The following is a 15,676-nucleotide window of genomic DNA, read 5'->3' as shown; positions in this document are numbered from 1 at the left end:
ATTTTCCGTTATAGTAGCCTATAATTTAAGGGCTCTGATAATACATAGATCAGCTGTCATATGGTTATGGTTTTAGAAACAATAATTAACGTATCTTCTGCCGAATCAAAAACAAACATTGCTCGTTTGTAAATTTTTTGCTGTGTGAGTGTAACATCAAACAACGGTATCCTCAGGGACGCTGCTTCAATTTTGCACTACAGTTTTAATAGTTACCCCTGTTTCTAATTACGTGATGACGCCTATTTTCTAGGTTTTATTGCGACATGTGAATATTTAAATTCGTGCTACTTGCTAAGTAATATTACCACCAGAGAAAAATACTTAGCTTATCCAGATGACGTCTGTGTCAATGAACATGTCTTATCACTTAAAAACAACGAAGCTCATTAGATTGACAGACACAGATCTAAGGCCTACGTTTAATACAGAACGAATTCTCAGAAACAAGTTGTGAAAGTTTTCGCTTTTAGCTGGGTCCGCTGCGTCAGATTTGAATTTGATTTTACCTGTCTAATTTATTCTTTACTATAATGCTAAGAGATATGTAATATTCGTGTTATGTTTTATAAGTAGATTTAACGACAATACTGCAGTTTATGATTTCACCTAATAACTTGAAAGTATTGCTTCAACATTAGGGTCAGGATCCATCTTTCAAATTGTATTTGGTTGTTTTTCAAAGAAGTATGTTTCCTTTACGTGTGCGACAGCAAAAAAAAAAAAAATAATAAGCACCAACTTAATATAATAAGCACCAACTTATATACGTTGTGTTAGAAACGAATTAGTATCCTCCCATGTGGTCTAGTGGCTAGGATAGCTGGCTTTCACCCAGCAGGCCCGGGTTCGATTCCCGGCATGGGAAATTATTTTTACCCTTCCCAGTCACGAGCATTACAGGCCTACCCCACTATAACAAGCTATTTTAAATTTTGTTGTAGCTATTTCCACTCAGTGCGGCTCTCGCAGCCGGGAGAAGGAGGCGTGCTCTCCGCCGTCAGTGCGGGCACGCGCGCCTTGGTTTACTTTCTTCGGCTGACACTAAAGTGACGCCGTAGCGCTACAAGACCATGGCAAACCAATACAGGAAATTCACATTTCGGAACGACTTTACCCGACCGAAGGCCCTCGAAGTCGAACTCTTTTTAAAAGTGGAAGCCGAAATTGTTGGCATTCACTTTTCGATCGTCAGTAGCACGGTCTATGTAAAATTCATAAACAAAGCTACACGCGACAAAGTGCTGCGTGAGATGAAACAAGAACTCCGCTTCTGCCACTCAAACGGAAATGTTGGCAACGTCGAGGTCGGTCAGGCAGCAATGGGACTGCGGACTAAACGCATATTCGAATTTCCATTTTAACTCCCTGCGGCAGACGTGGTGGCGGCGCTCCGCCCCTACGGCACGGTACACTAACACTTGGCAGAAAAACGGACCCAGTTTAAGATGTATCCAGTGCTCAATGGAGTATGCCAAGTACGCATTGACCTCCAACGACACCTGCCATCCTATCTACAGATAGGAGGGTACCGGGCCATAGTTATAAATAACGGCCAGCCGAAGACTTGTTCCGGATGCGGCAAGGTAGGTCACCTCCGTTCCGAGTGCTCCAGCGTCGGATCACACAACTCCCACCGACGAAAACTATTCTCCGCGTGACTTACGCGGCGGCGCTCACGACGTTCTCTACAAAACAGACACAGGAACCACCTTCCACGGACAGAAACCTGGATGATCCACCGGCCTGGTCAGTGGTGGAAAATAGTACAATGACTCTGGAGCTACCGAACGCGACAGACATTGACGACAGCAAGTTGGCATTTGATTCCCTTATTGTACCGACCTAAGCATTTGTCCCGGCGGGGCGTGAGTCAGTGCCGTCTTCTGACAATGAAAGCCACATACGGAAACAGCGATCGCTGAAACCGCCGTCGTCGGACCGTGTCGGGACACGGCGGTTCACATTCGGCCGGGGAAGAGCAACTGACCACCCAAGAAGCGCGAGGCTGAGGCCGTTTGCACTGACTCCAACCTTGCAGAACAGACAGAGAACCATGTAGCGTTCGACCATCAGCTCATTGACACAAATAGTGAGCAGCAGGAATGTACCAGTGCAGGCAGTGAAGTCGCCCGGTCCTTTACTATCAAACATTCCGAAGTTGTGGAACATAAACAGACAGCGGCGCCCGCTTCGTGGCCCGAGGACGTCGAGACACAAGATCCCGATCCGGGGCCAGCTGAGGCGCCGCCGGATCATGCAGCATAAGCAGCACCAGGAGGACCGCGTTCAGCGGGGGGTGAGTCCGCAGCTCGTGGTCGTGCGGTAGCGTTCTCGCCTCCCACGCCCGGGTTCGATTCCCGGCGGGGTCAGGGATTTCTCTGCCTCGTGATGACAGGGTGTTGTGTGCTGTCCTTAGGTTCGTTAGGTTTAAGTAGTTCTAAGTTCTAGGGGACTGATGACCATAGAAGTTAAGTCCCGCAGTGCTCAGAGCCACTTCCGATGTTCGCTTCTCTCCAACATCAACATGGATAACCTCACCCAACCAACGCGTCGCCAGGCTTACCGCCTAGCGACAATGAATATCAACATGATAAATTCTCCTGTCAAGTTCCAACTTTTGAAAGAAACAATACGAGCCATGGGAGTTGATTTTGTTTTCTTACAAGAAGTGAAAACGACCGCACTCCCGAACTTTTATGGTTACGCCACATATGTGACGCCCGGTGTCCCTGCAGACACCGGAGTGGCAATATTATTGCGTGATGGTATTGAATTTACTGACGTCAAGTATCTTCCCTCTGCGCGAGGAATAGCACTTACGGCGCTCAACACTCGATTCATTAATGTTTACGCTCCGTCGGGTACCTCCAGAGGTCACGACCGCGCCATATTCTACTCCACGGATGTCGCCCCCCTTTTCCTTCGACGGTACGACAACAGCGTCATCGCTGGCGATTTTAATTGCGTACTTCACACCAAGGACCAAATCTCACACTACATGCCCTGTCCGGAACTGGGTGTGATGATCCAAAAGCTCCACTTGTGCGACACGTGGGAGAACACGGTAATCGCTCTGGCCACACTCATCTTACCAGTCATTCAGCCAGCCGACTTGATAGCATATATGTGCCACAAGACTTCACAAAAGGAGTGGTGGGCGCCGAACTATGGCCTCAGGCCTATTCTGATCATAATCCCTATATCTGCACTACACATCTACTCCCCCAACAAGTCTGGCGCAGCAATCACTTTTGGAAGCTTAATATAACTCACTTCCAGGACCTGGATTGTTGTCGGCAAGTTGAAGCAACGTGAACCTACTGTGAACGCCGTCGGCCACGATACACCTCGACCCTGTAGTGGTGGCTCCTCTGTGCCAAACCAGCAATCTGCAGGACACTTACGCAGTTTGGCGGGGACGTGACTGCGTGGCATCGACAGAAACTCGATTTTACCACGCGGCACTCAGGGACCTCGATGCCTCACCTCCTTCCCCGGAGAGACAACAGAACCAAAGCAGAGTCAAGGCTCACATACTATCATTGACGAAGCACCGACTAGAAGGTGCCGTAGTCCGCTCCCAACGGCACGACCCAACAGCTGCAGAGGAACCCACTATACACCACGTTGTGGCGGATAAGCGCCGACATCGCCAACATTTAATCACACAACTCAAGACACAAGACGGTCGCTTCTGTACGATCCAAGCAACCACTGCAAAGGCGATGGAGGATCATTTTCGTCATCTTTACCAGGAAAGAACCGTAGATGACGAGGCCACTACTGAAGTCTTACAGCAGGTAACTCATACTACCGACGAGGCTATCGTGAATGCTCTAACAGATGAAGTCTCTCTCGAAGAAGTCGAAGACGCCGTGGACAAAGGTGCGGCCAGTAAGTCTCCTGGGCCTGATGGATTGCCCATCGAATTATACCGGACCTTCCGTGACATCATGATACCTCGCTGGGTTATAATGTTCCGCGAACTTATGTCTCCAGATTGTGTTGTGCCGCCAGCGTTTGTAGAAGGACCTATCATACCGGTACACAAGCCAGGTGTAGGGCGATCGATTAACGACTATCGGCCGCTTACAATGCAGAACGCCGACTACCAGATTTTTGCCAGGCTTATGGCGGGCCAAATAAGACAACCTTGTCGATGATTCTCGCCCTAGAACAGACGTCGCATGGGGGGGGGGGGGGGGGGGGGGCGAGAAGCCAACGTACACATGGCCACCGGTGACTGCAGGGACTTAATAGCTATCGCCTCTGCATGCCGCATGACAGCGACGATCGTTTCCATCGATTTCAACCGCGCCTTTGATAGAGTGCACCATAACTTCCTCCTACGAGTGATGGACTGTATGGGATTCCCCCCCCCCCCCCGGGCCTCATTAACACCCTACGGCGTCTTTGGACCGCAGCCAACTCGCACATCCAGGTAAATGTAAGGACGGTAGGACCAGTACCCATTAAGAGATCTCGACGACAGGGTTGTCCCCTTTCTACCTATCTTTATGCAATCGCACTCGAGCCACTCCTATGGGGCCTTAACCACCGGCTATCTGGCATCATGCTGAGCGACGTCACCTTTCGCTATAGGGCATACGCTGACGAACTGCTACTGCTGGTTCGCTCCAGTGACGAAGTTCAAAGCGTACTAACCTGGATCGAGCGATACGGACAGGCCACAGGCAGTCTTCTAAACATCGACAAGTCGGCGGCGTTGGATATTGGGCGTTGTCTCGGACCGAAAGCCCTCGCTCCCAACCAGTTTCTGATCTGCGATATTTGTTATTAATCGTGTACCGATGTTACTGGCTGCATTAAAAAAAGAGAATTCGACCAATTGTTTACGAAGAATAGCTGCCCTGGACGATTTTCTCTGTTTGTGCAGACGTTTAATTTGGTTGTTAGTCCGCTGTTTTCACCTTAGGACATACATTCGCGCAGTGCCATTGCAGTCCAGACCTAAAGGTTACTGTCCTGAATGTGAAAAAAAAACATAAAAAAACATTCAAATTACTTTTACCTTGTGTTTTTACTACTCGTTTCGTAAAAAGAACCAATCCAAATGACCCATTTTCGTGGAAATCCTCGAGTTCTTATTTCTTCGTAAATGACAGACACAAAACTAGCTTGTTTATTTTCCGCAGAACACAAAACCATTTTTCCGCGAAAAAAACCACGGGATCAACTCGAAAATTAGAGTTGTGGATGGTTGATGCCCGCAAAATAAAATCCATTATGTAGGAACTTCGTCTAGGAACTGCCGATGTAGGCACCCGCGCCACTGTAAGGGTTTACGAGGTCGTTAGCAGCCGTTGAGTCACGGCTGGCTTCTCGCTACGAGACTGAGTGGCAAGGCGTGGGTCTACGCTTTGGCGCCGGACGTAGTCTGGACCTTGGACGGAAGGTCGCATACCACGAGTCCACTCAGAGGGCCGCGGCAGCCACTATGAATGAATCACCAGCAGAGGGCAGGCGTACTCTTCCACGTGCTAATCGCCTGCTTACGATCCCACAGGCGACAGTGCAAGCGCACCAAAATACACGTCAAACTGAATGCACTGTTATTTCTGGAGTCGTCAGCCAGAAAAGATGCAAGAATGAGGAATATCTTAGAGAAACATACATCTACCTGTTACGGAGACGACATACTTCTGGAACCACCATCATTTCTCTTCTTCTGTATTCCGACGCGAGTGGTGCCCGCGAAAACCGACTGCCAGTAAACCTCATCTACATATACATACACCGCAAGTCACAGTATGGTGCGTGGCGGTGGGATTCTTGTACCACTGTTGCTAATTTCCTTTCCTGTTCCACTCGCAAGTAAAGCATGGCAAGAACGACTGTCTATATTTCTCCGTACGAGACCTGAATTGTCTTCGTGGTCTTGCGTGAAGTATACATTGGTGGCTTCAAATGTCGGTTCTCTAAATTTTCTCAACACTTTTTCGCGGATAGACCTTCGTCTTCCCTACAGTGATTCCCACAGGAGTTAACGAAGCATGTCCGTAATACTTGCGTGATGCTCGAACCTACCCGCCACTGAATTGTTTCTATATCTTCCTTGAATTAGACGTAGTGGGGATCCCAAACACTCGAGCAGTATTCAAGAATGGGTCGCACTTCTGTTGTATACGCGTTTTCCCGTAGAGATGAACCAAACGAACCAAAATTCTCCCAGTAAACCGAAATCTACCATTCGCTTTCTCTACTACCGTCCTTAGGTGCTCGCTGCATTTCGTATCGCTTTTCGCCTTACGACTAGATGTTGAAGTGAATTGATTTGATTTGATTTGTGTCAAGCAGCAGACAACTAATTTTGTATTCGAACATTACGCGATTGCTTAGCCTACCCATGCGCGTTAACTTAACTTACCTGACCTGTAATTTCCCTGGTTTATTGTCTTAGTTATTACGCGAGACGTGTGTGTAACGGAATATGTTGTCCGACTGTACACTTTATGGCGTCAGAATATCAACACCTGATCTCTGCGTCACGGCAAATCACCTCTCTTTAAGCAACTGTCACCGATGTTTGCTGAACAGTCCCGTACAGAGACCTGCACAAGTTCGGTATTTATTAACAATACTAGTCTATAGCCGATTTTACAGTGTTAGAATGCCCAACAATCAAAAGAAAACGGGTACCGCAATTATTTCAGCTATAGCTGGTAAACAACAGAGAGCAACGAGAAAGAGGAAATGGTCCGAGAATGCCTGAAAAAATATGTAATTGTCGTGTGTTAATTTTGTTGCTAAAATCATAACCATTGACCCGAAAGATTCCATAAGCTTTTGGGTTAGTTCTACACCTTACGAGAAATTATTAATATTAACAGACATAAAATAGAGTAGCAACGTAAGTTAATGGGAGGGGCAATCGCGATTAGGTGTAACTTTGAACTTTCTGGCGACCCGCAGTCATTCGAATGCTTGAAGTTTAATGCAGCAATATGCAAACACGATTAGCAAAACTGTTATTAAAATTTATGGAGTGGTGGTGGTGGTTGTTGGGATGTTTAAGGGGGAATAATATGGAGTAATTATATGTCGTGTAATGATATATTTATGTAATTCCGGTATTTTTTTTTAATCTTTCGTATAATGTGCTGTGAACTGGCATGTATTTCGCAGTCATTGCATGAATTTGACGCCTACCATATTTTCAAATTAATGAAGAAGGTAGTTCCATAGTGAATCGCCCTAAAACAACTACTACAACTGTACATTCCTATTAAACTGTAGTCTACTAAAAGACTAGACTGGACACTTGCCCACAAAAGGCAAAGGTCCTGAGTTCGAGCCTCGGTCTGGCACACAGTTTTAATATGCCAGGAAGTTTCGTATCAGCGCACACTCTGCTGCAGAGTGAAAATTTAATTCTGGGACCATCTCCCAGGCTGTGGCAAGTCATGTCTCCGTAATATCGTTTCTTCCAGGAGTGCTAGTTCTGCAAGGTTCGCAGGAGAGTTTCTGTGAAGTTTGCAAGGTAGGAGACGAGGTACTGGCGGAAAAACAGCTGTGAGGAAGGGGCGTGAGTCGTGCTTGGGTAGCTCAGTTTGTAGATCACTTACCCGCAAAAGGCAAAGGTCCCGAGTTCGAGTTTCGGTCCGCACACAGTTTTAATCTGCCATGAAGTTTCGTTACTAAAGGACTGTTTGAAAAATTTGTATCTGTGGGATATTGTACTCAAAGACGGGCTGAAAACATAAATAGTGCACACTAGTGCCGTGTGGCTGGTTAATGAAGCTCTGTCACAACATCTGAGTGGCGAAGATTGTCAACCCTTCAGTTCTCAACCTCGTAAGTACGTACTGTCAATATTGGTGACACTTTTGGGGCCGTAAGTACTGTTCGTCAGTATTTCCCTTAATCCTGACAGTTTTGCCAGATTCTATATATTAATTTGAGTTCCTACACTTTATTTTATTGTGATTGCCTATGCACTCCATATATTCTACAATCGTCAGTTATTTCTTTCACTCTGTTTACTATCTATAAGTAATATGCTTTCAAGCCAATTTAGTCTTTTTCCAAGTATTGATTTTATTGGGATTGTTAATTAAGTTGTAATATAGGCACTATTTTCGAGTTTAATGTTAATGTTTTTTTCCTAGTATGATCCCTTTATATTTATTTACTGTTCAACATTTTACCTTTTTAATTGCATTACCGCTGCACTGTCGACATTTACTGTGTGTTCCTGCCTCAGTCTAGATGAGTAACATGTTTGCCAATGTTGTTCACAACTTCTTTGAGGACGATAGTCAGTTACTGTATGACGATGGTTTTTCCAAGCCTCCCCAGTTAGTTTACCAAGTGAATCCTGTAGAACATACACCATATCGTGTTTTTCAATTTATAATTGTGTTGTTCTACCAAAGAGCGACGGAAGAATCATTTAACATAATAGTTCAAGTGTTGACTATACGTCAATACGCTCCCTTGTGTGATCAATATATTGTCAGTTTGACAATGTTACTGAACGTGTGATCATCTTTTAACGCCCTCGCGCTTACTAAGCATCCCGTGACAAGAAGTGTCGCTTTTCGTTGGAGCTTTCTCTCTGCCATTAATCCAATTTGGTAAGGGCGAGCAATAGTCAAGAATAAGTCTTTCTCAGCCTCGCATTTCCTTCTCCTGCTATTTCCACTTTACCTGCTCCGTATGTTAACACTAAGATATTTTACGACAATAACTGTTTCCTAGAGATTTATCGCCAATAACGTAATCGATTAATAATGGAACACTTAACCTTTTCATGAGCAATGCGCTACATTTACTTACGTCCACGGTCAGCTGCCAGCGCGTGCACCACTGGATGATCCTCTACAGGTCTTCCTGCAATTCGCTACTTTGCATTGCAATCTTCCTGTAGACAACAGCATCTCTGCGAATAGCTTCAAGGAGTTTTTAACGGGAGCTTCCAACACCAATGAACCTGAAAGGTCAGTTCAACGGAATGAGTAGTGTTTCGGAAAGTCGTTGTAATTCAATAAAAATGAAACAAGCTAGCCGAATTAAATCGGATGATGCTGAGGGAGCTATAACAGGGAATGAGGTGCTGAAAATAATTGACGAGTTTTAGTACTTGGGCACAGGATAACTGACGACGCTGAAAATAAAAAAGGAAATAAAATGTAGACTGGCAGCAGACATAAAACACATCCTGAAAAGAAAAGAAACATGTTGACTTTAATTATTATGAAATATTTTCTGAAAGTATTTGGAGTGTGGCGTTATATGGAAGCAGAAAGTGGGCGACACATCGTATGTACAAGAAGAGACTAGATGCTATTGATGTGTAGCGGTACAGAATAATGCTTCAAGCTTGATGGGTAGATTGAGTAATTCGGAAAACGCACCGAACCATCGTAGCATAACTCTTCTAAAATAAGGGACATAATAATTTGACATATTCTGGTGCATCAAGGAATAGCTAATTTGGTAACTAGGGAAGTGTGGGGATAAATACTTTCCTGGGAGACCAATGCTTGAACACAGTAATTGTGCTGAGATAAAGACGGTTGGTCAGAATGGACTAGCGAGAAGAGCTGTATGAAATCTTTGGATTACTCATTACAACAACAACAACGTTGCAGGTATAAATACTGACACTTCCGCCAATTTTTGAGCAGCCTTATGCTCTTTTACATGACAATGCACATCTAATCAAAGGAGCATTTTTTTCCATGATAAACTGATACAGTAATTTAAAAATTTCGTAGCTATTTGGCGCAGACATCTCTTCGTCTTTCCATCTCCGATACGAGGAAGCGCTCCGACTGCACAAGTATGACATTTGAGTGGTTCAGAGAAAATAACTTTGTTTTACCTGTAAGATTTCAAGGTATGCAACCATTGTTCAAGGAATGCTGTCTAACGACACTTAGTGGATTATGTCAAACGCTAAACACAAAATTCGGTAGTCAGAGTGATTCGAGCTCATCCACTATTATTAAAAAAAAAAAAAAAATCTGGTGGGTAAATCAGTAGAGCTTTAAACGTTCGTCAATACTAGCGCATTTAAATTGATAAATCCATCATTCTCTCTTTCCTAACGTTTATCCCGTCATATAGAGTCCGCTGTTTTCATAATTTTGTAAATTTCTTTTATTGAAACTTTGTCACAGAATTCCCTTCCTGCCGCCAATCAAGGTAAGTCGGGAATGGCATATGTAAATTGTGTTCACTGCTCTTGTGTCGTATCGTACTCTAGGTTTTTATGCAGCGTATTTTGTTTCAGGTCTAATTACTATGGATCGCATTTCGTTAGCAGAGCGCAGATTCAGTTAAAAAGAGTCACAATCGATAATCCGAGTAAACATGCAATGTGTCACAAACAGTGTCAGTTTTTTTTTCCATTATACAAATGTAGTCACCGTGCAATCAGTCGGTATTTGCAGCTATTTTCTCGAATCTAGCCATTCCACCAAAAATAAAATATGGTCGTGTTTTTCAGATTTTCTTATGCAGCAATAAAAAGCGCAAGATTTTAGTCTGTGGAGTAACTCTTAATTCTACGTACGCAGCGGTATGTTATCCCAACAGTTTTTAAAAGAACATGTTCCCCCAATATGCTCCTTATAAAACGAATATTTTTTTAATAATAAAACCTATAAATTATGCTATTGCAGAAGCATCACCTTGGACGCCTTCTCTTATCTTTCCCCAGGCCTTCCTTTCATTGCTTAGCTATAAGCGAACAAAATTTGAAGCACAATAGTCAAACGCTAAAAATCAGAGAAACGACATTTGTTAACAGCTCACAATCCTGTAATTGTAAACAAAACTAGCTTTCAAATAATGGAGCGACCGGTTTTCATACACAAACCTAAATCATAGAACGAGAAACGTACGTTAATATTTACACACACTAAACGAGCACATCACACGCGGAATAACACACACGTTATAAATGTTTCTATCTTTATTTCAACACAACCTCCATGACCGCAGATGTTAACTCCAAAAGATCTCTGTCAGAGATAACCTGTATAACCAATTCAACGTACAACGTAAGTAGCTTGTCTGGAAGGACGAACTATGAAACACTTAACTGCGCAGTGCGGCTTAGACATCTTTGTTCCTTAGTCTTTTGTTTTCCTTTTACGGTTGGCAGAATATGGACAGCTAAAGGCTCGCTGTCGTTTCCAATTTTTTATTTACCCTGCGAACGCGAACAGTGCAACCTTCTTCCTTCCGAAGGACAATAGGACACAGTGCTGCCCTCAGCACTAAGTGCGAACTTCGCCTGGTCAGGTGGTAAGATATCTGTAAATGTAAAGTCTTTGCTTCTACAGCATGTAAGTAAACAAAATTCGGTGCAGCGACTCGGGCGTCCGTCTACTATTTGCATTTCAGTTAAATATTATTCTCAGGCTTGGGCCTCCACGGTGTATTCCTGTAAGTATCGTGCAACATTACTCTTCTCACTGCTATATCTGTCGGTAATTTTTCTGATTGAATCGCAGTCTTGTACAAAATGCGGGTGTATGCCAATGCTACACATTTTTAAGTTCGTAAAACTATGTAACAGACAGTTTAAGTCACTGAAGTGGACATTATTCCCAAAGTAAAACTATTATGTAGTAATTGTTAGCTAGTTGCTATTATTATTTCATCACATAAACTGGCCACTTTTACTTCTGAAAGGGCGTCTACTAGCCATAATTTAGTGACACGGGGTTGGTGCATAAGGAGAATAATTTTAATTGGCTAAACGAACATGAACCATTGTGGTTCAATGCAGCAGACAAATATCTAAAAACGTATATACACAGCAGTGCCAATAGAGATTGCTTATCATGCTGTCTTCGCAAGAAATCGTAGATCAGTAACTATAGGGAAATGCACACCTACATAGATAAAATATCAACTTCATCTAATGACAGCGTGCCTAAAGATGGCACTATGCTGGAAGGTATTTGATTAGGAGCAATAAATCAATTCACATTTGAGTAAAGCAGTAATGATATTCAGATGAGATCAGTCACGTAGATAATGTATTTGCGCGTAACATTAGAGAGACAGCTGTAGCCCACTTATCAGTCAAAATCAGTTATATCGAGGGCAAACGGACAAGAAACAGGTTTATGGGAAAAAGTTAGAGGAAGTGCATGGCATCTACAAAGTAGACAGCACACTGTGACATATTCCTATTACTGCTTGAGTATTGATTTTCACTAGTTGTGTTAAATAAGTGGATCGATAGATTTTGAGACTGGTAACGTTGGAATTTTAATCTACCGTCACACCAGTAGGCAGTGTGTCACGGAGACAAAGGGCAAAAACGTCCCATCTACAAGTAAGCATAACAAGAAGTATAACGTATAAGCAGCGATTAGAGTGTGATGGGGAAGGAAATAGGCGATGTCCCAGTTACACCATTGGGTTTAGTGGATTTAAGAAATCCACGAAAAACGTAAATCTGGGCTTGAACCTCGCTCCTACCAAAGAGTTCGCCGTCTTAAATCACTGTGCCATGTAGTATAGTAGCAGAAAAGAGACGTTCTCTTCGCTACATTTAGTGAACAATTTTAGAAATACTTATTTGAAACAGAATTTAAACGTTACTACCTCGCCCATAATGTTCCAGAGCAAGAACTAAAATACTTCACTCGTGAGTAGAACAGAAAAGGGAGGGACAAATGACCGTAACAATTACGATAGGCTCATAAAAAATTATAGAGGGTGTTTCATTAGTAGCGAAAACTGCCATGGATAGAGGATAGACAGAAGAGCAATATGGGATTGTGGGTCCCTCATGATGCAAAATACTTTTGCTTTTTCTTAAATTTTTTTCTTTCGCCAACTAGTGTCTGAAACAATATCGGCATCATTTGTGTTTTTTATTCCGAAACATGAAAAATAACGTCGTTATAGACACTATAAAACGCTGTTACATGTTTACTGTTCAGTCCCAAATATTATAGTCCGTAAACTCATTGTCCCTAATTTACCATGAGTCACAGCATAGTTTTTACGTTTGTTGCCGTTATTTCCGGCAACTGTGAGAGTGGCTGTTACTAAATATGAAAAAGTGAACTTAAAATTATACGCCAGCGATATACTATGTTAAACTATTGTTTAATAACAGCCAAGCATGTAGTGACACTTGACATGCTGTATACCGAAGAAACGGCAACAAAAACACAGAAAATATGTCAGAAACAACGGCAGCGAACGTAATGATCGTGCTGTAACTTAAACAAGGTATAATGAATGCACAAATGTAATATTTGAAACCAAACAGTTCAGTACACATGTAATAACATTTCATAATTTTTATAACGGTTATATTTTTTGCATGTTTGAGAATAAAAAAAACCTACTGATGGCTATGTTGTTACTGAAACTAGTTTGAAAAAGATAAGAAAATAAATAAAAAGTTAGTGCTTTGCATCAAGGCAGGCCGACAATCCCATATTCTGTTTTCATGCAAATAAGTACCAGTTGAAGAGTTTCAAGATAAAACGAAATGAGAAGATTCCCATATACTTGGTTCGTAGAAAAGCCATTTGAGAATAAATTGCGAATGCGTAATTAAGAGCCGCCACAGATTTCAGTATCAGATATTGCCGTAGTTAGTACAAACGTGTTTTAAATGAAGTTCGCACCTAATTGATCCCGAATTTCACCCATGACCTAACTTCAGAAGCACAGCAGTGTTTCAGAACGTTACATGTTACAATTGATTGTACTATATAGCCTACACTTACTACAAGCCGGTGTTCCTTGTGGCGTCCACACAGTCGTCTGCAATACAACACTCGTCTTAGCGCTTCATTCGAACTTCTCCCAAATCTTGACAAAGGTGTACATTTCGCTTCTCTTGTTCTTCAACCGTATTGACGGCAGTGCAAAACACTCCGCTTCTGCTATGCCCCAGACAGGAAAATCCAAAGGACTGAGTTAGCGATCTTGGTCGTCATAGATCCATATTGAACAGCATTCACGCGTTAGATGCCTTACGAGCTTCACATACGCAACAATTTATCGGCAAACAGACCGACAAATTGTGCATGTGTAGACTCATTAAGCTATTGATCGCTTTTTCTGGATGGATGGATGGATGGATGGATGGATGGCTGGTTGGTTGGGTACGACAATCTGACATCGGACTCTTCTCCCTGCCCCTCCCCCCCCCCCCCCCCCCCTTCCGCGCATTATAACAAGTTGTGCCAAGTGCTGCTCTGTCGTGCCAACCGCCCGATAAAAGTTCGTCTTCTATCACAGCGCGAGACAATGAACGCTGTTTTAATATAGCGAAGACGACAGAGCGAGGCAACTTAACTTTTATGGCGGAATTTCTGGAGAATTGAAGGACTGCGGATTTTTATGGGACACACCGTGCGAGGAGTGTAGCAAGAGAAACGCAAGAAATGAAGCACTTGTTTCACTTTTAACCGAATTTGTAGTGGGTTATGGTGCCGCACAGACACAGTAATTTACATATATTTTTATGAATAAAAGTCCCTCACAGTTAAGACTTTTACTCATAAAATATACTTGCTTCATATTTAGAAGGGTTAAAAAAATCGTTTATTATCATGCTTCTTTCTACAGCAAAGTCTAGCACATCTTTTTACTACTCACAGTAGCTAAATTCCTTATGTAACTGTTACTGTATTTACAAGATGGGTGCCACCATCGTTTATAGCTTTTCCTCTAATTTTAAAAAGAGTTTCTGGAACTTGCAAGGGACATCTTTTATGCTGCGTACATCAATAAATTCATAAAACTTCAAGACTATGATTTGTTTAATTTGTTTCACTTTATCATGATGTATTTCCGCAGGCATGTATAATTCACGTTGCAGATTTCAGAAATCATTACAGGTTATATTTGGGAGACTACAGCTGCACTGTATTAGAGGCCCTCGAAAACGTATGGAGTGGCTGGAAACCGTTATGTAGTTAACAGCGGCTCGTGACAGCTTACAGCTTCTGTAATTTTATTCGGCAAATAAGGTTTTATGACTGTTTAACAGCTTCGACAAAAAGCCTGTTTCGTCCATTCGTAAATGATTTCGAAAATCATCGGCTCTCAGCTCCTTAAGTAACAGAGCGTAGGTGAATTTCTTCCTTTGCACAAGCCATTTCTTTGCCCACAGCTGTTTTCTCTCACTTTGTTTTGTTAGTTCTAAAACAGCGAAGCCAAATCCCATTTTTTGTGTCTGTACAGTACTCAGCGGTGTCTTGTAGAAAATATATTCGGGAGGACGACGGTTCAAACCCGCGTTCGACCATCCAGATTTAGGTTTTCCGTGATTGAGCTAAATCGCTCCAGGCAAGTACCGGAATGGTTCCTTTGAAAAAGCACGGCCGATTTCCTACCGCATTGTTGACACAGTCCGAACTTGTGCGCCGTCTCGAATGATTCCTTAGAAAATAACCTCGATGATCGGAAGACAATCAATTTGCAAGCAGCGATAGGAACAGGGCGGTGCAGTAATCGCCGAGTGCAGTGGGTCGTCAGTGTGTAGGCTGCCACAAAATTAGTCAATCGGACGATAAATTAGTACGTGTGTAGGATGTGCCTGTGTCCTAACATACATCTTGGACCTACTGATAACAAACAGACCCGAACTTCTCGACTCTGTAAGTACAGAACAGGGGATCAGTGATCATAAGGCCGTTGCAACATCCCTGAATATGGA

At 43.0% G+C, this 15,676-nt stretch overlaps 1 non-coding gene across 1 annotated transcript; it reads left to right on the top strand.

The window, feature by feature from the left end:
* Window positions 1–796: 796 nt before the first annotated feature.
* Trnae-uuc (transfer RNA glutamic acid (anticodon UUC)) lies at window positions 797–868 on the top strand. Its single transcript has one exon. It is a non-coding gene; the product is annotated as a tRNA-Glu (tRNA).
* The last annotated feature ends 14,808 nt before the right edge of the window (window positions 869–15,676 follow it).

This window comes from Schistocerca gregaria, chromosome 8 (assembly GCF_023897955.1).
Source record: "Schistocerca gregaria isolate iqSchGreg1 chromosome 8, iqSchGreg1.2, whole genome shotgun sequence".
Lineage (NCBI taxonomy): Eukaryota > Metazoa > Arthropoda > Insecta > Orthoptera > Acrididae > Schistocerca > Schistocerca gregaria.
This window is presented reverse-complemented; position numbering and strand designations above follow the sequence as displayed.